General features: G+C 42.5%; 2 pseudogenes; both read right to left on the bottom strand.

Annotated features, from left to right (window-relative positions):
- Nucleotides 1-812: 812 nt before the first annotated feature.
- Nucleotides 813-14,527, bottom strand: LOC106002701 (annotated as a pseudogene).
- Nucleotides 14,528-17,109: 2,582 nt separating this feature from the next.
- Nucleotides 17,110-23,600, bottom strand: LOC106002700 (annotated as a pseudogene).
- Nucleotides 23,601-25,304: the final 1,704 nt, after the last annotated feature.

The following is a 25,304-nucleotide window of genomic DNA, read 5'->3' as shown; positions in this document are numbered from 1 at the left end:
AGTCTACTATACTTCAGTTAATTCATCTGTAACTATTAGCGTACAACTGAGTGTATTTGCTTTTGGGTTTATTGGAGCATTGTAGCAGCCACAAATAAGGGAAACCATGCAGCTTGTGTTCCTGGGTCATAATATAATGCTTTCGCAGTCTTTCCACATTATTACAAATGGTAGTCTATCATGCTCTCTGATGGATGAGTGAGATTTCTCTGTGTGTGTGTGTATGTGTGTGTTTATACATATATATGTAAATATGTATATATGTACATATACACACATATATGTATATATATTTTTATCTATATATACATATATGCATTTAAAGTGTGGTATACATGTATGTAACCTCATATATATATATATATATGTAACCTCATACATGTATACCACATTTTATTAATCCATTCATCATTTGAGGGTTTTCTAGGTACTGAAAAGTGAGAGACAGGAGCCTTATCCTTCTGTTTGTGGGAAGACATGAACTCTTGTAGCAACAGTCCTGAGCCTTGTTACCCTTTTTTATGGCCTGAAGTGGTAAAAACTGATCAACAATTTGTTCATTTTTGCAATTCCTGGGGCCTGAACTCAGTGCCTGTGCACTGTCCCTAAGCATTTTTTGCTTAAAGCTAGCATACTAACACTTGAACCACAGCAACACTTCCAGCTTTTTCTGGATATGTAGTTACTGAAGAATCAAACTCAGGGCTTCATGCATGCTAGGCAAGCACTCTACCACCAGGCCACCTTCCCAGCCCAAGATTTTATTTTTTAAAAACTAACATGTAAAAGAACCAACTACATGAACAACTGTATTACAGGAGGCGAGCTCCATGACTAGAACCATGACTTCCCTGGCCAGAAACCTGGGAGACCAGGCCTTTGCCACAAGTCTCTTGTGAGGTCAGCTTCCAACCACTGAGCACCATTTCATTGGCCTGAAAGGAAGGAGAGTGTTGAGATGTGAAACATCTGTCTGCAAGCAGACAGAGGGAGTCTCATCCCCCAATGTCAACAATGAGGATGGGTACTCACAAACCCCAGATCCTGTGGCACACGTGCTAGTAGGCACTAATTATGAATTGTGTGGAGTCATGATCCAATGGGCAGATGGGTTGGGCTATTATGAGAAAGACATAACCTCATTCAGAATCATATGGACTCCAAAAATGTGAACTAGAAAAGGTCTACTTTGTGTTTGAGGTTATTGTTTTAACTTCCTTTATCTGCACTCTGTCCTCTAAAGCCAGCTCCCATGTATGAACTCTTCATATGCAAGAAAATGAGCCATAAATAAGGCCAAGTAATTGCTAATCTTATGGAAGTGAGCTAGGCATAGAACGGCTGTCTGGGGTTTCTTTTCCTCTCTGAGTTACAAAAAGTGACTTGTTCCTGAGACACAGAGCCCATGTTCTAATGGCTGAGCTATTACTGCTGGATATCACATTTCACCATGTGGATATAACTATAAGAAACAAAGCAGCCAGGACTTTGATGTTCCCAAAATTATTGCCATGCTGAGTGAGTCTGACACATGACTTCAAATGACTGCATGAAGGAAGTGAACATTCTTTTGTTTTTACAACATGTAATAGTGTATACATCGATACATGCTTATTCACTTTACACTGACTTTAATTTTGTCCCAGGTTTTCATTTTGGTTTCAGAGGAAAGTGTCTGGATTTACCATTCCAGCAACAGGCTCCCAGATGCTCATGCAGGGTGAGGAGGGGAGAATGGGTCGAAATGATGACTTCCTTCTGTGTTTCCCTGGCAGTGCTGAAAACCAGACCCAGAGCTTCTGGGCTTCAGGTAAACAAGCAGTGGATAGAGTCTCCCTTCTCAAGAGATGAAATCTTCATGAAAACTGCCCACAGGACATTACAGTTTCCACTGCTTTTTTACTTCCACGCAGTGCACATAGCACATGAGCAAATGCTGGAGGGCACAGGTATGGCTGACTCACCACCTTCAAGAGAGGCAAGAAGGATGAACACAGTGGCAGGGGACCTGTTCCTCAGCAGAAAGCCTTGCAAGGTTCTGAACATCACCCTAAGCGAGGCTGGCATTTGAGCACAGTCTTGGACAGGTCATGAGCATCTGAAGAGGGTGGAATGTTCTGCTAATCCACAGGTTGACTAAGCAGCCTCTCCTTGGGGGAAAAGGATCTACTATAAGTAAACACTTATCAGAAATCTCACTAAACCTTGTTCTTTATATTAAGTCAGTTCTTCAAGGCAGACAAATGAGAGTGGATAAAGGAGAAGGGCCCTAGGACCACTGAATTTTCCCATCTTAGAGCATCATTTTCTTTCTCAACATATAGTAGGGAAGCCATAGCCTAGTCCTGCTAGCCAATAGAAGTATATTTTCAATAGTATATGTCAACATGTTCAAGTCCAGAGAACTCAGTGATAGTGTTCCACTCTGTTCTCTCAGTAACTTCTCTTCTCTTTTTTGAGATAGGGTCTAATCTAAGTAGGACTTTGGGCTAAGCTACCTTTGTATGCAGATCATAGGCATGTACCACCATGCCTAGTCTCATTACCTCTTTTTGTTTTCTGCTCTTTGAAAGTCAGCCAATAGCTCTAACATCGTTCTCTTCCATTACATTCTATTCATGCCCTTATCTGGTTCTCTCCATCTGGTTTAACTGGAGCCATCTGTCTCTAGCCAGCACACGGTCATGGTGGTCCATCTTCCCAGCTAGCTCCATACACATCTGTTTGTTACTAGGGAGTCTTTCCTGACTTGTGCTTTTCACTTTTCCAAATGACTGGATGTGCAAGACAATAAAAGGAGTTCCTGAATTTTGCCAAGAGTGTGAATGACATGACTGATTCAAGGCTGTTAACCATTTTCTTTTCTTTTCTTTTTTGGGTCCGGTTGTGGGGCCTGAACTCTGGGCCTGGGCGCTGTCCTTCAGCTCTTCAGCTCAAGGCTAGTGCTCTACCATTTGAGCCACAGTGCCACTTCCGGCTTTTTTTCTTTTTGCTTATGTGGTGCTGGGGAATCGAACCCAGGGCTTCATGCATGCAAGGCAAGCACTCTACCACTGAGCCACCTTCCCAGCCCCCTGTTAACCATTTTCCACTTAAACACACAAGCAGTGTGCCAGGATTGGTGGCTCATACCTGTGATCTTAGCTAATAGGTAGGCTTAAATCTGGAGGATGGTGGCTCTGAGACCAGCCTAAGCAGAAAAGTCTTGAGATCCCACCTTCAAAATAATCGCAAAAGAAGGGCTGGAAGTATGGCTTACGGTGAGCATACAATATGAGCAAGAGCTTTCATAGTATAGGTCACCTTGTGCTGCTTGTAGCACAGGCCCTTTAGTCCCAGGTCTGTACTAATAACATCTCTTCAATTCCAACTTTGTGTATGTGTGTGTATGTGTACAACTTCATGTACTCATGTACTTGTTGTGTACACTGATAATATTAAGTTGCACATGCTTATGTTGCAGAGACTTCAAACCAATTTTTATCTTTCTAAACACAATGAACCATCAAGAATTCTACCACTGTCAACATTCAGTACAAAGATTCCACTTCCAAAATGCCATTTGGTTAGATGGTGTTTACCTATCCATATTTACTTAGTCTTTCCTCTAGTTGACCCTCATCCTCCCATACCATTGCACCTCCACACATTCCCCCAGATTATTGTTTACAATGATCTTAACATTTTCCTGGAAATAAGGATTCTTTAGTGGTAGAATTAGCATTTAATTGTTAGCAAGTCACCTTCTTCAGTAATAACTCACAATGAGCTTAAAGATCTACCCTTAATCAGGTAGGGATAGGTGGACACAGCATAGTAAAATGGACAAAAAAGCATTTCAATGCCAGGTGGAGCACTATGGGACCTGACCCGATACCATCATGTGCTAAACATGGACCTCCCAGGTGAGGGCAGAATACTCTCTTGTACTTGTGGGACTCCTGGATATCAGGAAAGTAGTAGGCTAAGACCTGAGTCCAACCCTTACTCTTCTCAAATTGCTGGTGAAGTTTCAGAAAAACTCAGTAATCTGCCCAAGGAAAGTATGCTAGGCTACAGGTGAAGACAGACAGGAGCCTAAAACGTGGCATGCAATTTCTGAGAAGACACCTTCATACTTACTAAGAACTTATGAGTTTATAGAAATGGATTTGTTGTGGTCAGACAGTGTGGGTATGCAAGCCAAGGAGGGGACTGGCCACTTCCTTACAGTATCATCCTATAGTGACAAGAAGAGGAAAATAACCCCAAATGGGACTGCACTGGTCATCTACTTGATGTCAAAGTATTGGGGCTGAACAGTACTGAGTGTTAACCTGGACTGCTGGTCAGAGAGCTGGAAAAGTAGGGAGTAGGATGTGAATTGAATGATAAATAGAGGGATGGGTTGATGGAAAGAATTGTCAACTGCAACATCACATTCAGATCTACCAAAGATCTCTCTTAAAGGGCCAGTACAGTCAACCATATGAACCCATTAGCACTTGTCATTCTTGTTTGCTAGCCAATCACTTTCTGACTTATCAGACATATACACACACCCCAAATGGCCATGGTTTGGTGGACACAGAGGGCTAGAATATAAATGTCAGTAAATGCTTGACATGTTAGCAGAGAGTATCAAAGTTTAGCCACCCTGCATTGTTCATTCCCAAGATTCTCAGCCTGTAGGTCCTTGTGGCAAACTCAGTGCTCCAATGGGAACAGATGCTGCCTCCAGGCCTCCATTTCTTATCCTCCAGGTCTCAGAAGTCCCAAAAGGCTGGTCTGGAGGTGTGGGGGAATAATGCAGGCAAAGCCCAAGTGTTGGAGACTCCAATTCATAGCAATGATAGGGTGCTGCAGAACTCTGGATTGTGTTGTGCCTCCAAGGGAAGGAGGCACTGTTGGCACATGAGTGCATCAGGGCTTCCTGATCCTCCCTGCCCAACAGCAGCTGTTCTGGATTGAGCAGCACACTGGGATGGGGTATGAAGCACCCTGGGGACAAGTACCCACCAGTAGAGGGATGGATAGGGCAGGTAAATCTACAGAGAACAGTGCCAGTACTGGGGAGCTGTGCTCTTTTATCAACTTCTCCACATTTCAGTTTTCAAAAACAACTTAGACTTTAGAGTAAGTTTCAACCTATAGAAAATTTACACAAGTGTGTTTCCCTCACTGCCCTAGCTCTCCCTTGATTCACATGTCATAAAACATATTAATCAAAGTCAGAACATTTCCACTGAAGCCATATTAGTCATTAAACACAAGCCCTGTACCAACCTCAACATTGCCTCCTTCTGCCCTTCTCTCTCTCAGGAGTCCATCTGGTCCTGCAGATCGTTGCTCTCCTCCCCTTTGAGGGGCCAAAGTTCCAACCAAACCTCCATCCTTGGCCATAGTGAGGGGTTCTGTTCAGCATTTGCTGTCTTGGTAGGCATAGATTGAGGGATGTCGACAGACTGTTCCTCTTTGGCAGGAGCCTACAGAGCAACAGATGCTGCAGCCATCTCAGTGAATCACACTGGGGCACCGAGGTCACCATGCTTAACCTTGTTCATGGTACTCGTGTTAGAACTCAGAGTATTGTACTTGCTTGGTAGGTGAGCTATATGCCTATTTTGTGCTAGTCATTTTTTAGTTATGGTCTTGCTTCCTATCCAGGTACATGCCTGGGCCTGGACTCACCTATTTTAAGCTTCCTGTTGTAGTGAAGTTGATATTCATTACTAGCTTAAGAGGAGATGTCACCCAGTGTTTGGCCTGGGCTGGCCCTGAATAATGATCATCCAAATCTCAGCATCTTAAATAGTTAGGATTACACATGTGACTCCCAGCTCCAATATGCCTTCCTTCTCAACCCTACAAACTCAGCATTGACTGACAGCTTCCTCTCCTCAGTTACTCTTACCCTCTGGAATTTCAGAGAGGAGACACACATTTTCTTCTTCATTGTACTCTAATTGCTCCCAAGATTGCCTGAAATTGTACTATCTCCCCTCATTGTAGGCTCCCCAAAGAAGTGATACCCTTGGATACTGGATATTTATACATGAGGAGGTAAACTTAGCTGTGAACCCCAAAGGGAGATCCTGTTACTTCAGCTGTGGGCTGTCAGTTCCTTCTGCAACTCCCTCAGCTACAGTCATTTTCCATGACACAATGGTCTTCCTGCGCTCCCCACACTGATGGGTACAAAGACAGCATCATGCCAATTGGCCAGGTCAAACTATGGGACACACAGTGGTGGAGCTGGAGGAGTTGCACTTGTCCCCTATCCAATCTAACATCCAGTCCCTCCCTTCAACAGAATTCAATCTCTGTGCATTCTCCTCTCTGCCAACACTCTCAGTCTGTCCCTAGAACTAAGGAACAAGGTATATGTAATTGAGAAAACACAAACACAATCTCTCATCATGAATGGACCAATTTAAATAGTGAAAAAAATGAACCACAAAATTGTACTGAACCCCTCTCCCCGCTTCTTTTATTTGTGCAAGTTTGCTCCCTAATTGCTTTTGTGTGTTTGTTGGGGAAGGTGTGTGGGTACAGGTGTGGGGGACATTGTGTATAATAGGACTTGAACTCAGGGCCTTTGGCTCTTAACCTGGCTCTTTTTGTTCAAAGCTGGAACTCTACCATTCCAGCCACTGATCCCTAGTGGCTTTTTCCAGGCTAATTGCAATAAGAATCTCTTGGGTTTCTCTGCCTACACTGGCTTCAAACTGCAATTCTGGTATCAGCCTCCCAAAAGGCTAGTATTACAGGTGTGTGTGCATGGCCTCCCACTGCTACTTTAAAAGGGCAGCTTTTAAAGTGAAGTAAAATAAAATTCTTGATTGAAAACTGGGTATCAGTGTGATTTAGGTAAATCTGGAAGCTCCTCATGGGAGAAAAGGCCTTCTCCTGGGAAGTTTTACAGCACTGCATGAACCAAGTAGGTTTGATGAAATGTCCCCAGAGAACACACAAGATACCCTGAGTGGAACAACACCCAAAGCACAGGTTCTTAGGACATTGTCTAAAATAGGTTTTTAACCAAGGTACTCACAGATGTGCTTCCCATATCCTTGGGAAAGATACCAGTAGAGCAGCCATCTGGATCCTGTCCTACGGGGATACAGGGTGTTTGGAAGCCTTTTCCTTGGTCCAAACCACATCACAAAGAGGCAATATGGATGCTCCTAGTCCAATGGCTGGGCCCTTTACTGCTAAAAATTAGGCTTCTTAAACTGGATGAAAGTATTCACTAAGTTTCTAAAGTTAAAAACATACACAGGATGAACAAGTAAAAACATTGCATATGTGAGCAGATGACAAAAATCTATTCTAGATTGGAAGTTGCCAAGCAGAAACTGTGCAAATCATAAAAACTAATATTTCTTAAAAAGCCTCCTCCCAGAAAAGGTAGACTGTGGATCTACCTGCTGCAGGTTGTAAAGGCTTACCTACAGCCTGGATATTACACAGGTGTGGCTGCTGCCACTGGTTGTAGGTGACATAGCCAGAACGGCTTTCATATTTACAGTGGCTTTTGGCCACTCTGACTATTGTATATAGAATTTCCAATTTTCTCTCTTGGCACTAAGATTTTCTAGTACTGACTGAAGGGTTATTGACTAAGGGATATAACCTGCCCCTGCAAGGAGACTTTACACATTGAATTGGAAACACGTATTTTCTAAGGTCTTATAAACTGGACTAAATTAACTTATGGACATGGAGATAAGCTAATTTAAGACATAAGGTTGGAAAGAAAGATCAGCAAGCATCTCAATGCCTGTATCCCATTATGTGTTGGTGGATGCTACTGCCACAGGAAATTGGAGAGCAAAGCAGACATGGGAGAGGGTGGCCTTTGCAGGGGACAAGAACTTGCCATAAAACGCAGCCAATGTTGTGCTGGAGTTTGTTTTATAGGCTTTGTAGTTCCAGGGAGGTTGATGTTATACTATATAGGGAATCTGCTTCTTCCTCCCCACCATACAGCTGATTCTGTTTTCAGAGGTAGTTTCTTGTTCTGATTTCACACAGTAGATCAAAGCATAAACTTATACCTACATACATATAAAGTGATTCTTTGTAGGTAGTTTGAGCCTGACCATTGAAGAATAACTACAACTTTTCATATACAGAGTTCTAAGCCAGGGCTTGACTGACAACAGCTATTGAAGCACTTCCTACTAGTTCCTCATCCTCTGAATACTATCAAGATGGAATATAGTGCTGCATCTCCCCTCCCCCCTTTGCTAGTCCTGCAGTTTAACTCAGGGTCTTCTGCTTAGTTGGCTGGCACTTGACTACTTGATTCACACTTTCAGTTCTGTTTGTACTAATCATTAGAGGCTCAATTTTAACAGACTTTTCTAATTGATCTGGTCTTAACACAAATCCTCTGGATGTATCTCAGACTTTTGAGTAGCTAGAATTACAGATGTGAGTCACTGCTTCCAGCTAGATTATATTGTAAGGAGGGAGGTTGGGAAGTTTGTAAGGAACACAGGAGAACAGGGCTTGCAGATGCAGATTCCAGCAATTGGTGTGAGGTGTAGTCCGTTAGGTGAGGCCAACTTCATCTCAGCCTTGCCAATTGCCCCCAAGGTAAGTAATGTTTTGCATTATGCAAGAATTGATCCTTTAAAAGAACAAGTTGCACTAATATCTAAGGTTTCTAAATGAGATGGCCCAAGGCATTGTTCGAAAGCTCACAATGGAGTTTAACGATAAAGCTGTGGTACATGAACACATGAGAATCAAAAACTGTCCACAATTCCATGCTTCTGCCATGATATATAAAACATTCTCGTCTCAAACCCAAAGGAACACAGGTCCCATGGTTTCCCTTATTTGCAATGACTAGTATATGTCTGAGACAAGCAGAAATGTTCAGAGGAGTTGATGTTAGGTGAAATGAACCCCAAGATAAGGACTCACATTTTTTTCTTTCTTTCTATTGTTTTAAACATATTTATAAGATGATTTCTTTGTGGTTTTTTATGTCCCTCCTCCTCGGTATAACCCTGTTTTCACTGTATTTGATGTTGCTATAATTTGTGGAGGGGAAGGGAAAAAACAAATTGTTTAAACAGGGATACAGGTGGACCCATTGCAACAATGAGATGTACAAGACATTATGTCAAAAAACAAACTTTACAACATTGGTGTGGTATGGGGAGTGAGATGGGAAGGGAAGGGAAGGGGAAACAAAGGAGGAGGGAACAATGCTTGATAAGAAATGTACTCATGTGGGCTGCAATGCTTGATAAGAAATGTACTCATGTGGGCTGGGAAGGTGGCTCAGTGGTACAGTGCTTGCCTTGCATGCATGAGGCTCTGGGTTTGATTCCTCAGAACCACAGAAGCAGAAATAAAAAGCTGTAAGTGGTGCTGTGGCTCAAGTGGTTGAGTGCTAGCCTTGAGGTGAAGAGCTGAGGGACAGGGACCAGGCCCAGAGTTCCGGCCCATGACCGGACTCCCTCCCTCCAAAAAAGAAATGTACTCATTACCTTGCTTGTGTAATTGTAACCCCTCTGTACTTCATTTTCAAGATTAAAAAAAAATTCTGGTTTCAAAGTCTTTGAGGAAAATCAATACCAGGATTTCAATAGGATTGATACATTGTTTTATAACTGGAATTTCAATTTTTGCCTGGAATGATAATAATGTCAAATGAAATTATGTCTCTATTTCAGAGGTCCATGCTAAATTCACCAGCAGCCCTGCTCAGAGGAAGGGTGCTATGATGATGTGTAAACTCATTTGTAAACATGAGTTGAACAGAAACTCAGTTAAAACACAGCCACATACCAAATCTTTGTAGAAATGACCTGTCAGGAGAGACCTCCCCAGTCCAGAAAGCTGTATGATCATGAACTACAAAAATCCAGCAGCAGTGTGGCTAGTGGTAGGAGATCATGATGGACCTAAAGAGGAAATGTGTACAGTTTTGTTAAGTATACATGCGGTTTTGTTTGCTAGCCATGGCGCTTGAACATAGGGCCTGTGCACTGTCTCTGAGCCCCTTTGTGCTCAAGGCTAGTGTTCTACCCACTAAATCCCAACACCACTTCCAGCTTTTTCTTAGTAGTTTATTGGAGATAAGAGTCTCATGGACTTTCTTGTCTCAGCTGGCTTCAAATTGCAATCCTCAGATTTCAGCCCCCTGATTAGCTAGGATTACTGGCATGAACCAGCAGGCTTCTGGTTTTTATACATATCTTTTAAAACTTAAAATTAAAGCCCATAAACATTAGGAGGTGTACAATGCAGCATACTCAATTTGTATTTGTTCCCACTGGATCATCTGTGTACTGAGTTAAAGGCTGTCTTAGATATGGAAGGGAAGTAAAGATTTTCCACAAAGTTAGTTTTTGAAGACATTATTCAATAGAATTCCTTCTGAGAAGACACTTGACAAGATCAGATGTTAGGTCAAACCCTCATGAAAGGGTATAGGAATTGTCTGGGGAAACCAGGCAACAAAATTTGAATTAGGAGGTAGTGTGCTTCCTTCCTCAGCTTACTCAGCTTTATTTTCTGAAGAAGAAAGAAATGAGTGGGAAGAGGTCAAGTTCTAAGGCCAGTTTACGGGTTTGTTTTGTTCTCTCTCCAAATCCTGTAATATAGGAGTGCTGAGTAATAGCCTCTTCCTTTGGAAAGTCCCCACATTATCTCCCTCTATCATGAGAGGAGACCTCACTTCTGTGGAGATAAGCTTGCTCTTGGGTCCTTCAGACACATAGTATGCAGACACCAAAAGTCCAATGCTATAAAGGGAACCCAAGATACTCACTTTTATCAATGATGTAAGGGCCATTTCATGACAATGAATCTGCAAACAGGGTATCATCAATTCCAATAGTGGAAATAGCAGCCCTAGACAGTGGATGATGTAAGATGTTAATTGATCTCCATTCTCACTTCCCTTTCCTTCCATTCTGAATATTTGCCACAATGAAGATCTTTGCCTCAAAAAGTTTAAGGAATTTGAGTCATGATACCACAGAAACAAGCAAAAATATAAATACATAGAAAGATTGTTTTGTGTAATGTCCCTCATAGGCATATGAAGTTAATTTAAATAAACTGAGTAAGAGAAAGGTTAAGTGAAACTGCTTTAAATAAGTAGTTTTTTCTGATTCTCCCATATTCCATTAAGAAAAATTATCGCTGATAAAAATACATTTACTCAAAGCAGCAGCAATGCAGGTTTCACAGAAGCACAATGTTTCGGTTTCCTATAATATCAGCTGAGCCTTCTGTGGGATCTAGGAGAAGGACATGGCATTGGGAGGCTGGGAGAAGTAATGGGAGTGAGGATCTGATGAAAACAAGCATCTAAAATCACCTAAAAGTGCAAGAGATGAGGTTTCTACTTAAATATCTGTATTTATCTTTTCTTTTTCTCTAATCCCAGTATTACAAGCCTCAGCCACTGTCAAGGGCAGAGACTGGACACCTGAGGAGGGAGCAAACTGGAGAGCAGCAAGATTGGTAAGAAAAGCTCTAAGATGCACAAGAGAGGATTCAGGTGGTCTCACAGAAGATATACAAAGTCACCACTGAAGACAATGGTATGTGTGTGTGTTTGTGTGTATGTGTGTGTGTGTGTGTGTGTGTAAAAAGTGAGGCTTAAAGTCATGCAACATATCCTGAACTATGATTTAACAATGTATGAGGTTCTGATAGTCTAGAGCAGAATTATGTCCACTGATGAAGGTTTATAATTTCAAGTCAAGTAAGAAGTAAGAAAGCAGTGCCCTCTAGCACCACAAAACTCCAATCTGAGAACTCAGAATAATAATGGGATTATAATAATGGGATTATAATATCTCACACCATGGGGAATAACAGAGATGGGGAGGACTGAGATCCAAGGCTAGTCTAGGCAAAGTGTTAGCAAGCAGACCTTATCTCAACAAATTCTTCTGGCTAGGTGGTTCATTCCTGAAATCCCAGCTCTGTGGGAGGTGTATGTGAGGGAAGAGCAAAGCCCAAAAATTACTTAAAATACTTAAAGCAAGAAGGGGGCAGGAGGTGTGGTAGAATGCATGCCTAGCATGTATGAGGCTTTGAGTCCAATCAAAGGATAGTACTCTTAAAACAACCCAACAGATGTAAGATGTGCTCATTAGCTGGATTCAGCTTTTTTCCTCTCTACTAGAAATATTTAGAATTCGGGGAAGTATAGGAGAAGTGTACAGCACAAGTACCATGCAGCTGTACATTATCTATACAGCACTCTTAGCCAACATGCCAACACTTTCTGGGTTTCAGTTGTTGGCCTCTGATAAGCAGTCATTAATATCAGACTCATAGAAAGAGCAGATGAGTTAATTGAGTCAACTGACTTGAAGCCTATGCAGGGCTGTGATCTTCAGTTCTAGTCCTTGGAAAACTAACCCCAACCCTGATGCAAACACATTGGCTCTGCAAACCTGATTGCATCTGCAATCTTGGTGCCTTTTCTTTTTCTATCGTCTGTGAGATGGTCTATGAAGTAATTAAGTCCAGGCCACAATAGAAGACGCTGCCCAGTGCACTGAGATACACCTGCTGTCATCGGCAGTGGCTGTTTTCAGGGCACTCTGGACTTCTTTTATCACCTGGAAGTCACCATAAGTTCCAATGATAAGGACCACTTTGGGTACAGACTACTATAAGCATTTTACTAGTCGACAACCTAGACTACAGAAAACTCATGCCCAGACTGATGTGCTTTGCTTTACATAGAACAGCAATAAACAGTCTGTACATTGCTTATTTTCTGGAAGGAGAGACATATGTGCTGGGGACAAAATACACTGTAACTATGAAACAAGAGGAATAGCATAGGAAAAGAAAGACCCCTCTGTACGGTATTTTCACAATAATAATATTAAGAAGAAGAAAGCCTTTGTTTCTCTGAAGGTTACAAGCAATGGGTATTTCTGCAGTTTGAACAGCAGGTGGCACTTTTAACTCCTTTACAAGTGAATCCAGTCTGTTGTTGTTTTTGTTATTGTTGTTGCTGATTTAGCTTAGGATAGAAACCTAAGTGATATGGTAAGAGGGCACAAAATCATTTAAAATGATCTTGGAAACATTAAAAAACCTCACCAGTGAACAGATTGCAGTCTAAAAATGTACCAAAAATCAAGCCATGAACTGCTTGTTCTGTATGAGTGTAGCTAGCACACAGACCTTCTGTAAGTAGCTTTCTTTGTCTGGAACAACCTACTCAAGCTGTGTACAAAAGAAAAGAAACAACACTACAACTTAAAATTTGGAAATGCCCAGTGCAAGTTGAGATGTATGCATTTCTAGAGCCTTCTTAGCACTAGGGGCTTTTGAACAACAATCTCTTCAACAACAATATCCTTGGCCTTTGCAAGCTGCCTTTTCAGGTACTAGTCAATATGCATGCAGAGAAAGCCCCCTTGCTGTGTGCTCTGCCACAACACTAAGAGCATCAGTGTTGTAGGATGATGAGGAAACTTCTCCCAGGACAGAATGTGGCCATTGTTATGTTTAGCAAATAATTAACCTGTCAAACTGGGCACCAGTGGCCCTTGACTGTAAATCTAGCTACTCAGGAGGCAGAGATCTGAGTATGCCAGTAAAAAACCAGCTTGGGCAGGAAAGGCCTTGAGACACTTATCTCCAAGAAACCACCAGAAAACTGGAAGTGGCACTGTGGCTCAAGTGATAGAGAGCTAGACTTGAGCTGAAGAACAGAGAGACAGCCCCTAGGCCTAGAGTTCAAGTCCCATGACCAACAAAATAAAGAAAAAAAAGAAAAAGAAAGAAGGAAGAAAGAAAGAAAGAAAAGAAGGAAAGAAAAAAAGGGAAGAGAGAAAGAGAGAGAAAGAAAGAAAGAAAGAAAGAAAGAAAGAAAGAAAGAAAGAAAGAAAGAAAGAAAGAAAGAAAGAAAGAAAGAAAGAAAAAGTCGAAAGAAAAAACCTGTCATGATGAGAGATATGGCAAAGCTGCAGCCTCTGCAGATAAAGACATTCTGACCTGGGAGATGGCTCAAAATCAGAGGCACTGTTACCTTCTCCTGGTAAGAACCAAAGCTCCCACTGGAGCCCATACTATTAGAATGGAGCAGGTGTCCAGTACATGCCTACAGCCCCAAGTCAGTGTGGCCAGAGTGATTAGCAGCCAAGCTTCCAAGTCCCCTTTGATTCCTGCCTCCTGGGCACATTGTGGGCCAGCTCAGAAGGAGGTTTCAGAAGAGCATAAAGAGCCATGAAGCAAAGCAGTCATGTAGAAACGCAAAGCACATGACTCTCACCTCTGGGATTCCAGAGTTATTCTCAGATTATTTTGTGGATAAGAAGATGTGAGTGAATCATCTTGCTTCCTGAAAAAATATCTCTGTATAGGTAGGCACTCTTTGCCTCACACTGAAAGGCAACCACTTGTCCAAAAGCTGGTCTCATCTGTGGCCAATAAATTTTCTTTTCCCGGCCATCACCCCTTTAACAGACATCTGTATGTTGGCTGATAGCACATCCATGAATGGAGATGTACCTGCGAAGGGTTTGAAACCATAGTGGTCCATGATGTCCTATCACCATTTCTCTCCCACTGTCATCTCAGAATTAGACCAGAAGCTGGTTGCAATCACAGCACATATCAACACAAGACTGTCAATACCAGAACCTTGTCAAAGTCTACTTCAAAGATACCTTTCAGTTTCAATGTATGTCTGACAGAGTATCTATCCCCTACTTCTTTGGTCTAGGATATGTGCAGCTATAAACTGGGAGACTTTTAGAGAATAAGATTAGAGAGAATGGGTCTCCTGGACAGGATCTGCTATAGGTACGACAAGTTGGAAGGAAAAAGAAAACAGCATAAGGAAATATCATTAACACGGCCAAAATGGTCAAAAGACATCTCTCCAATGCAAGAATGTCTTTCTGACAAACCTGTTCTTGTTGGGCCATGGCCTGGTATGGTGGTGCCACTTTACACTCTGGTCCCATTAGAGTAACATACATGTCATGGCTTCTTCCTTCCGTGGCCTAGGCTGACTACCAGAGGTTCATTCCCTGTTTCTATCTCTGCTTTCTAAAAGGGTACACACATCAAGGGGCTCTCTTCTTTCCCCCTACAAATATTCTACCAGTGTTCCCTCATTTCACAACTCCTCATTGCCAGTCTGGGTGCTGCTTTTCTATGAGTCCTAATGTATCCTCTCCTGAGTCTAACATTTGTTGCCTTTCCTCCTTTTGGTGCTGGGGACTGAACTGAGAGTCTTGTGCATGCCAGGGATGTACGCTACCACTGAGCTGCATCTTCACCTCTGAACTTTGTTTATCATACTTGTCAAGAACTCTATTAAGTATTTGATACAATTACTAAGGTACATGAGAATACGGGAGATGCTGCACTTAGCAATTGGCCAAAAATTCACCTATCTATAGGAATCACCTCCACATTAGCTTGTGTGGCAATGAATGCAGAGCTCTGGCTAGGAGAAAACAAAAGCCATGCCGGAGAAATACATGGTGGTCTACTGGTAAAATTATCAACAGGAGTTTTCTAAGGAATGAGGCATGAGTCATTAATTATGAACCAAGAACTACTTCTTCAAAAGTGTAAAGAAATAAGCCAAAGCCACCAGAAAAGACTCATGAAAAGACTAATAAATGGGTGCTTAAGAGAAAACAAAAACATTCTTAGTCAAACACTGGTAGATAGGAGGGGTGGTGCCTCCATCACAGCTTGGCCTCAATCCTTAACCCACTGAGGAATGAGAGTGCCTTGGCCAGGCCTGCCTTCAGTTCTGACCCACAGCCTTAGAAGATTTGTGGTCATCCAACCTGGTCAGTTCTAGGACTAGAGACCCAGGGGTGTCAACACTTACTCCCTAGGATTCCCACAATGGAAGCTATTTGCACTTTGATCTCCCTGGGGCAAGGACACAAAACAACCTGCTTCTAGTCACAGATCACTCTCTGGAACAGTTTACTTTCTAATGAGTGAGACCAGCTTGGCTTAAGGATCTCTATCCCACCCCTCCCCACCCTACCCCAACCTCAGGCCTGGTAGAGAAAAACTTACGGAACTTACCATCTCCCAACTTTACTAGCAACAAGGGACTTGCACCTCACCCAGAAGTACCTTTTCCTTAGAGCTTTCTATAAGTTGCAGTATTCCCATAGCCCTGTTTCTGAAGAAAAAGGTACTCCTACAGGTTATTGGTGGCCATGGAGGAATGCTTGGCACAGACAACCTGTCTGGAGCCTCACTGAAAGAAGAGTGAAAGATTCTGGCAAAAAGAACCAGTGACTGATTTGGCCTCCAGTGAAAACAGAAGTGTTCACCCTCTTCCTGGCCATTGTAGGTTCTAAGCAATTGAGATTTCTGTTTCACTCATGTAAAGTAAACATACCCAACAGGCTAGATCCATCCATCCCTTATATCCTTACAACACCTTGTGGGCCTCAGACAGCTTTGACTGCTGGAAAAATGAACATGAGAATGGGTCATTGGGACAGGCGATGTCTCCCCTCCTCTCCTTGACTTGGAAGTACTGTGTCAAGCAGTTCTTGATACACTATGGGACTGGTCAGCTTCTCAGCCTCTCACTCCCTCAAACAGCTAGAGTCACTTCTGTACTTAAAGCTGCCAGACACCTTGAGAAACTACCCTGGCAACCAGGAACTTGCACTCATCCTGTGAGCACTGCTTCATTGCCAATTGAACTCTGAACACAGGGATCAGTGTTCCTGATACTGTTTCTGGGGAATGTGACTGAAATCCCTCTGATGGGACATGAGACAAGAACCTGTGGTTGTCTGAAGGAGAAGTAGCATCTGGATCTAGTTTTCTTTCTCTTCAAACTGCTTTTTTGCTACTTGCATGCTTTTGAGAGATTGAAAACTATAAAACTGGGCCAGGGGGAAAAAAACAACATTGGCACTTGTCATCCTCCTCTTCAAAATAGCAGAAAAACCATGAATTTAATTCTCCTCTTGAGCACCAGTCCTATATTGCTAAGATTAAATCCTTCTGGCCAAATTTATATTTCAAATACACTGAAAGAATAAAAAGGATTCTAAAGAAGAATAAGGGCTCAGGGTATAAAATGTATACTTCTTTATTTATACAAATAGGGTTTTAAAACAATAATATTTAAAAGAAATCTGCATTTTTACATTCACCATCAGTGAGTTCCTGACAGAGAAGGCTGAGCATGATGATACATAGCAAGGTCCCACTGCAGGACAACAGTAGCTCAAGAAAGCACCATTTATTTGAGAAGCAGTAGGTAGGCTCTGGCATTGCACTGCTAGCAATGGGAAGTCTTAAACCTCTTCTTCCACAAGACTTCTTCAAATTCCCAGTGGCATCTTTGCATTGCTGGTACTTGGACACCGAGTCGTTGATGTTGCTCTCAGCCTCAGTGAACTCCGTGTCATCCATGCCCTCCCCTGAATACCAGTGCAAGAATGCCTTGTGTTGCAACATGGCACTGAACTGCTCTGAGGTATGCTTGAAGGGTTCCTGGATGGCCGTGTTGTTGCCAATGAATGTGGCCAACATTGTGAGGCCATCTGGGGTGATGTCACACACAAGTGTCTTCACATTGTTGGGGATCCATTCTGCAAAGTAGCTGCTGTTCTTGTTCTGCAAGTTGAGCATCTGCTCATCCACCTCCTTCATGGACATGCAGCCTCGGAAGATGGCAGCCGCTGTCAGGTAGCAGCAATGGCGGGGATCACAGGTGACCATCGTGTTCTTGGTGTCAAACATCTGTTGGGTGAGCTTGGGCACTGACAGAGCATTGTACTGCTGGCTGGCATGGCTAGTCAGGGGTGCAAGGCCAGGCATGAAGAAGTGCAGGCAGGGGAAGGACACTGTGTTCACGGCCAGCTTGCGCAGGTCTGCATTCAGCTGGGCAGGGAAGTGCAGGCAGGTGGTGACCTTGCTCATGGTAGCCAACACCAGGTGGTTCAGGTCTCCATGGGAAGCTTCAGGGTGCAAAAGCAGATGTCATACAGGGTCTCGTTGTCAATGCAGAATGTTTCACCTGCATTTTCCACCAACTGGTGGACAGATAAGATGGTGTTGTAGGGTTAGGTGAGGATGATAGGGTTAGGTAGATAAGGGCTCAGCCCAGCACTGGGAACTAGAGTGTCTGGATGTTAGGGAGGAGGGGTGCCTGTTATCCATCTCCCATGGACTATGATGACATATTAAATATGAAGTTGTCTGGTCTGAAACTCTGGCCAAATGTTTCCGATCTCACTGAGTCTAAGGTGCCAGTGTCCAACATCTTGGGCAAGGGCATGACACTGAAGGTGTTCATGATGCTGTCTGGGAACTCCTCTTGGATCTTGTTGAGAATCAGGGTGCCCATGCCTGACCTGGTGCCACCTCCCAGGGAGTAGGCCAGCTAGAAACCCTGGAAACAGCCACACCTTTCTGCTCACCACTTCCAGCACTGACTCCACCAGCTCAGTTCCCTCTGTGTAGTGGCCCTTGGCCCAGTTATTGCCTGCCCTGTTCTGGCCTATCAGACACAAAGACATGATGAGATACATACTCCAGGAATAATGACTGTGCTATGTGCATTGTGAAGACTATAGGCTCCTCTGAGCAACTTTGGCTATTATTTTAGATACACTGGTGAAATAAAGGAAATGTTTTCTTTTTTGGGGTCCAGTCGTGGGCCTGAACTCTGGTCCTGGGCACTGTCCCTCAGCTCTTCAGCTCAAGGCTAGTGTTCTACCACTTAAGCCACAGCACCACTTCCAGCTTTTTTTTCTTTTTGCTTATGTGGGGCTGAGGAATTGAACCCAGGGCCTCATGCATGCAAGGCAAGCACTGTACTGCTGAGCCACCTTCCTAGTCCCCAGGAAATGTTTTCAATGTATCTGGGACCCTACAAATCACCCAGGTTCTAAAGAAAGTAAAGACAATGTGGAGGAAGATACATTTTAACCCAAACCACATACTTCTAAAAATGAACAGAGCCTGGAGATGGGAAGGGGTCTCAGTGGTAGAGTGCTTGCCTCACATGCATAAGGCCCTGGAATCGATTCCTCAACACCACATAAACAGAAAAAGCCAGAAGGGATGCTGTGGTTCAAGCGGTAGAGTGCTTGCCTTGAGCTGAAGAGCTGAGGTACAGTGCTCAGGCCCAGAGTTCAAGCCCCAGGACCCACCAAAAAAAATGAACAGAGCCTGCCTCAATACTGGAAAAGTATTTACTTTCACAGGAGGAACAGGAGAACAGAATGGTCAGAGGGAGCTAAGCTGCAGGCACTTGTCTGCACCTTGCTCACACATAGCTGTGCTTTGATTTCTGGTGTCCTGAAGTGGTTCCCTGTTATTACCAGGTATTTGAAATGGCCAGCAGCACTGAAACCTTGTTGGAGGCATTCCCTGCTCGCTGTTCATTCCCTTCAGAGGCTGTTTGCAGACTGGCATTTATCTGTGCTGATTGAGTGGCCAGGGACATGACTCCCGTGGACTGAAATAGGTGGGTTAGGTGAGGATGATATCTAGATGAATAAAGGCTCAGCTCAGCACTGGGAATTGGAGTGCCTGGATGTTAGGAAGGAGGGGTGCCTGTTAGCCATCTTCCATGGACCATGCTGACATACTAAATATGAAGTGTCTGGTCTGAAACTATGGTTCCGATCCTACTGAGTCTAAGGTGCCAGGCTCTAGGTCCACCATGATGGCCCAAGGAACATATTTGTTTCCTGTGGGAACAAGAGTTGACTTGGGCCTATACTTGACAAGGAACTTAGGGGCAGAGCTTATGATTCTAAGTGGCTCTCAGCATTCATTACAGAAATTACAGCATTTCAGACATGGAAACAGAAAAGATATCTTGAGAATGAATCACCATGCAAGAGGCTTCAGCAACTTTAAGGATGTTTGCAGTTGTCTATTTCCATGCATTTCATTCCTTTGCTTTGGGCATGGTGGCTGAAATCTCAGCTACTCAGGAGGCAAAGATGAGCATCAGGCTTTGAGTCTAATGGGGCAAAAGAAAGATGACAACACCTTTTTTGTTGTTGTTGTTGTTCATGGTGGGGCTTGAACTCTGGGCCTGGGCTCTTCAGCTCAAGGCTAGCACTCTATCACTTGAGCCACAGTCCCACTTTCAGTTTTCTGAGTTGTTTATTGTAGATAAGAGTCTCAGGGACTTTCCTGCCCAGGCTGGATTTGAACCATGATTCTCATTTCTCAGCCTCCTGAGTAGCTAGGATTACTGGTGTGAGTCATCATTGCCTATCAGCAAGAACCTTTCTCTTTTTTGTTAATTTTATTTTTATTGTAAAGGTGCTGTATAGAGGAGTTACAGTTACATGAGTAAGGAAATGAGAACATTTATTGTCGAACATTGTTACCCATTCCTTTGTTGTTCTCCCACTATCCCTTCCCTTCCCCAATTAAAAGTAGCTAGGTGCAGAGCACCAGTGGCTCATGCCTATAATCTTAGCAACTGTGGAGTTGGAGATCAGAGGATCACTGTTCAAAGCCAGCCTGGGCAGGAAAGTCTGTGAGACTCTTATCTCCAATAAACTAATAGAAAACCAGAAATGGCACTGTGGCTTAAGTGGTAGGGCTGCTTGTCTTGAACAGAAGAGTTGGGGCACAGCGCATAGGCCCAGAGTTAAGTGCCATTGCGGACAAAAAAACAAACAAACAAAAGGTGTGACTCTTCAGCAATTAGATGTGGGGGGAATTCAAGTATAATGCTTTCCTGGGGAAAATACATAAAATACATATTTATTATATTTCTTGTGTTATAATGTTTCAATAATTGTTATCAAATAGCACATTTCCCTGTACTCAAATACTCAGAGCAACCTTGGGCAATTACTTGCAATTTGCCATTTAACCTGATTTTTCAAAAGGGATATCAGTTAAAATGATATAAAGACTGCCCCCTTCCTAAACAATCACATGAAGAAAACTGGCCATCCTGCTTGATATTCAGGATCTAATAAAGACACACATAAAATACTGTTCATAGGAGTGACACAATCCCACACAACAACTCTCAACCAAGGAACCACAATATTAAAGTCTTATATCTTACTTAACCAATATCAACACAAAATACTAAGGTGAGGACATCCCCAATGTAGATCCATAAAACTCAAATACATTAAATAGCTCTGTCCTTTTGTTTGCACTTTTTCATTGGTTTATTACACAGGAAAACCAATTATCTATGATTCTGTTTGTATACAATAATGTAGAATGGAAACTCTTTATATAAAATTAAATGAATTTCACATTGACAGTTACAAAAACTGAAAATCTACTCTGTAGACTTCAGTAAGGTTGTTTGTATTAGGAAAGACAATATGAATCATTTAAAAGCAGTGTTTACACATTATTATTGGGTTTTTCTACACCACAACAATGTTTTTTACTTTAAAAACCTTAAAAAGAATTTATTGTTGGCTAAGTATTCATATTCAAAATGCTGAAGTCCAGAAGTGTTATAGATTTCAGGGTGAGACACTTTATTTATGCTTTGTGATTTGGACTATTCACATATATATTAGTGGCTGAACATCCCTCCTTAAAATTTTAAAATTTTCAATTTCAATTTTTTTTTTAGAAATTTAATCTGTATTTTAAAGAGGGCAATGCAACTGGGCTCTGGTTGCTGAAGGGTGAAATTCTAGCTACTCAAAAGTCTGAGATCTTAGGATCGCAGATTGAAGCCAGCTGGGGCAGGAAATTCTGGGAGACTCTCTTCTCCAAGAAACTACCTGAAATAGTTGGTGCCATGCCACCTCCTGCGGAGTCTGCATGAGATCGCATTAGACAAAGAGCTTTAAGGAAGCATGCCTGCAGGAAGGGGTGTTGGTTCAAGGCTTCCCATACACTTGGCTGCACCTTTATAGCCTCTACCTTTATTCTTACTATATTCTTCTTGGCTGTACATTCGTTGCTTTTATTCTCGTTTTGGCTATTTTTCTATTGATCCCTGAACAGAGCATGTTGTTTCTTTCCAGTCCAATAGAGATGACTTCTATAAATAATAAAGACTAGGACCAAAGATTAAGTGTGGGCGATGCCCCAATCAATTTATCATCTGATGTGACACTGCCTCCAAAAACTCCTACAACTTCACAAGCGGTTTTGCGGCTCACACATAGTAAACATAAAAACTTAAAATTTCCAAATATGTTACAACAAGCAGAATTAATGAATTAAACTAAGCTAGAAGGAGTTATCTCAGAAGCCCAGAGAGTTCTAAAAAAGGAACCCCTGATAATAAAAGGAAAAGAAAGATTGAAGAGATGAAGGACAATGCCTATGCCCAGAGTTGAAGCCTCATGACAAAAAAGAAAAATCCAGGTGTGGCTAGTCAGCAAGTACAGGTAGGGGGAATTCAGTAAAAGGCTTTCCTGAGGAAATTCACAAGTGCATACTCAAAAATTAAAACAAAATATATGGTGGAGTGGCTCAGGTGGATACAGCACTTGACTTACAAGATCGAGGCCCCAAATTCGAACTACAATACCACCCTAAGAAAGGCAGGAACTCCTTCCTTGTCATTAGTATTCCCCCGGGACCTCCTATTCTGCCACGGTATTGGAAGCCAGATGGGAGACACTCACTAGCTGCCTCATTGTAATACACCTTGATTCTCTGCAGCTGTAAGCTGCTGTCTACATAGTAGTTGCCAGTGCAGTCAATGTTGTGCTCATCGCTTAGCATTTCCCAAAACTGAGATGGAAATAGAAGTGTATTATGGCCTAGAATGTTAACTGTCCAAACAATAGATTTTAAAATAACTATAAGAAACCCAAGTCCTGTTGACACAAATATTTTTGTAAAAAAATTAGATTTTTTAAATTAAAAAAAGCACAAAAATTGATGGTATTTTAGTTTTGTTAATCTCTTTGCTATCTGGCTGAATAGAAGACATCTGGGTTCTCCTATGAGTATTCCATCTTATGGGATACCATATTCTGTTTGGATTCTATGACGAGAACCTGGCCTTATATGGACATGAAGTTGCCAAAGCAGTTACTTGAAGACTCAGCTAGAAGGGTCTCCAGAACCCCAAGGGTCCTCAGAGCATACACCGACAACCACTGATTTAGAAAACACCCAACTTAAGGGAACTGAGATAGGGCATGAAAACTCAGAGAAATTTGCATTAAGGTGAGTGAACTGTTCTCAATTATCTGATACTCATCAGTTGACAAAAAGGGAATCCTCTGTATCTGTCAGCTCAAAGACACTGCACTCCTTTCATTCAAATCAGACCAAAAATGCATTAGTCTATTCCCAGGAAACTAAGTACAATGACTTGAGTCTCAGGTAAGACTAAGACATGCAAGGGATTTGAAACAACCCCAGCTTTGCTTAAAAAAACAACACACACCTGGGCCACACAAATTAGGGAAATTGGGGAAACTATCTGGGGGACTTAATTTCCAGGAGGTTAGGGACTACTATGGAGCCCCACCTACCTCAGCCTAGACATGACCACCACCACCTGCACCCTCCAACCCCGTCCTCTTCCTCCTCATCCCCCTAAATTTGAGACTAGGATCCTAGGCCAGTGCCATGCTCCCCTTTGCGCCAATCTGGTTGCCACAGTGGCTTGCCTGTATGTACACGATCTCCCTCATGGTGAAGGGCTGCAGAGCAGTTGGATGTGTGTCCTCAGCAGTGGTGTACACAGAGGCGTACAGGTAGGGCTGGGGAGCAGGAATCTGACACAGCTAACTCAGATCCCCATTTAAACCTCTGGTTGTTACAGGGGCAGAGGAGATGGGATGGACTTCATAGGCAGAGCCAGCAGGTGCTCCAACTCAGTCTCCCTACTGCTGGGTAATCAGAGATAGCTACTTCTTATCACTTAGCCCTGGCATCCAGCTGTCAGCCTCAAGTCAATTAGCACAGCTGCCACTATATTTGGAACCTCTTGTCACACTGCCATCCACCTCCCACCCTGACTCACAAGAGAGACTGAACCCTGGGATCCAGGAAGCAGGAGGAGGGGCTTCCTCTACACAAGGTACTTGTGCCAGAAGCCAAGAACAAGCCTACCTTCTATTTTTGATAGGAGGGCCTAAATCTGAAGGGGCATGTTCAGCTGTGATCCCAAGAACAAGAACAAACTGTTGGATTCCATGACTGATTTCCATTCTGGGAAGAGTCAGGGGCTTAGGGTCTTGCTTTCATACTCAGGTTTTCTTTTCTTTTCTCTTAAAAGCAGCTTGCTGTATTACTTAAGCCATAAGTCTACTACAGTCTACTTTTTGTTTCATTTGTCTTCTGTTCCGAGTGTGAGAACTCAGCTCCTGCTCTGTGTGTGTGTGTGTGTGTGTGTGTGTGTGTGTGTGTGAGAGAGAGAGAGAGAGAGAGAGTGTGTGTGTGTGTGTGTGTGTGTTTGGCCAGAGTTAGACACGTTGGTGTTAGGGCTTGAAATTAAGGCCTGGTGACTCTTTCTGAGATTTTTACTATTATTGAGATTAGGTGATTACCTAAATTTCTCTTATTTCAGAATATTGTGGAATAGTGATATTTAGTTGAAGTCACATACATATTTTAACCTTCACAATGCAAATTGTCATTATTATGGTCGATAAAGTTTGTGAATTCTATAAGCTTTGACAATACAATTCTGTAAGCTTTGACAATACAATTATTTCTTCCAGGTGATAGATACATTTCTTTCCTTTTGCTTATTGTAAGATGTTCTGTCTTTCACTCTCATTCCTCTCCTCTCTTTCTGAGGTTTTATTGATTTACTTAGTTAACTGAAGGGTAGATGGCTCTACTACTTGAGCCACAGCTAAACATCTGCCTTTTATAAATGATTAATATGAGGCAAGAATTCCATGGGTAGTCCAGGGCAGTACAGAGAGGCTTGAAATCTGAGGATCAGAGTTCAAAGTCAGCCTGGGCAGGAAAGTCAATGAGACTTTTATCTCCAGTCAACCTAATAAGTGGAAGATAGTAGAGCTGTAGCCTTGAGCAAAACACTTCAATTTTAAGTCCCTCGACTGAACACACTGAAGCAAGTTTCATGGACTTTCCTGTCCAGTATGGCTTTGAACCATGACCTACAGATTTCTGTTTCCTTAGCATTCAGAATTATAAGTGTGAGTCAACATTTACAAATCTTTAACTACCTCTTCTTTCACCTTTTCAGTTATTTATTCTTTCTTTCTTTTTTTTGGCATTTGTTATTAGGCGCTAGCTCTTATGCTGTTTTTCTTGTTTCTCTTGAAACTACCATGCCCTACAACTTTGACCACAGGTAAACTACAGGCTGTTTTTCTTTTTTACAGCTCTTTTTCTAGGGCTTAAACTCAGGTCACAGTGAC

This window comes from Dipodomys ordii, unplaced genomic scaffold (assembly GCF_000151885.1).
Source record: "Dipodomys ordii isolate 6190 unplaced genomic scaffold, Dord_2.0 Scaffold1000000272, whole genome shotgun sequence".
Taxonomy (NCBI): domain Eukaryota; kingdom Metazoa; phylum Chordata; class Mammalia; order Rodentia; family Heteromyidae; genus Dipodomys; species Dipodomys ordii.
This window is presented reverse-complemented; position numbering and strand designations above follow the sequence as displayed.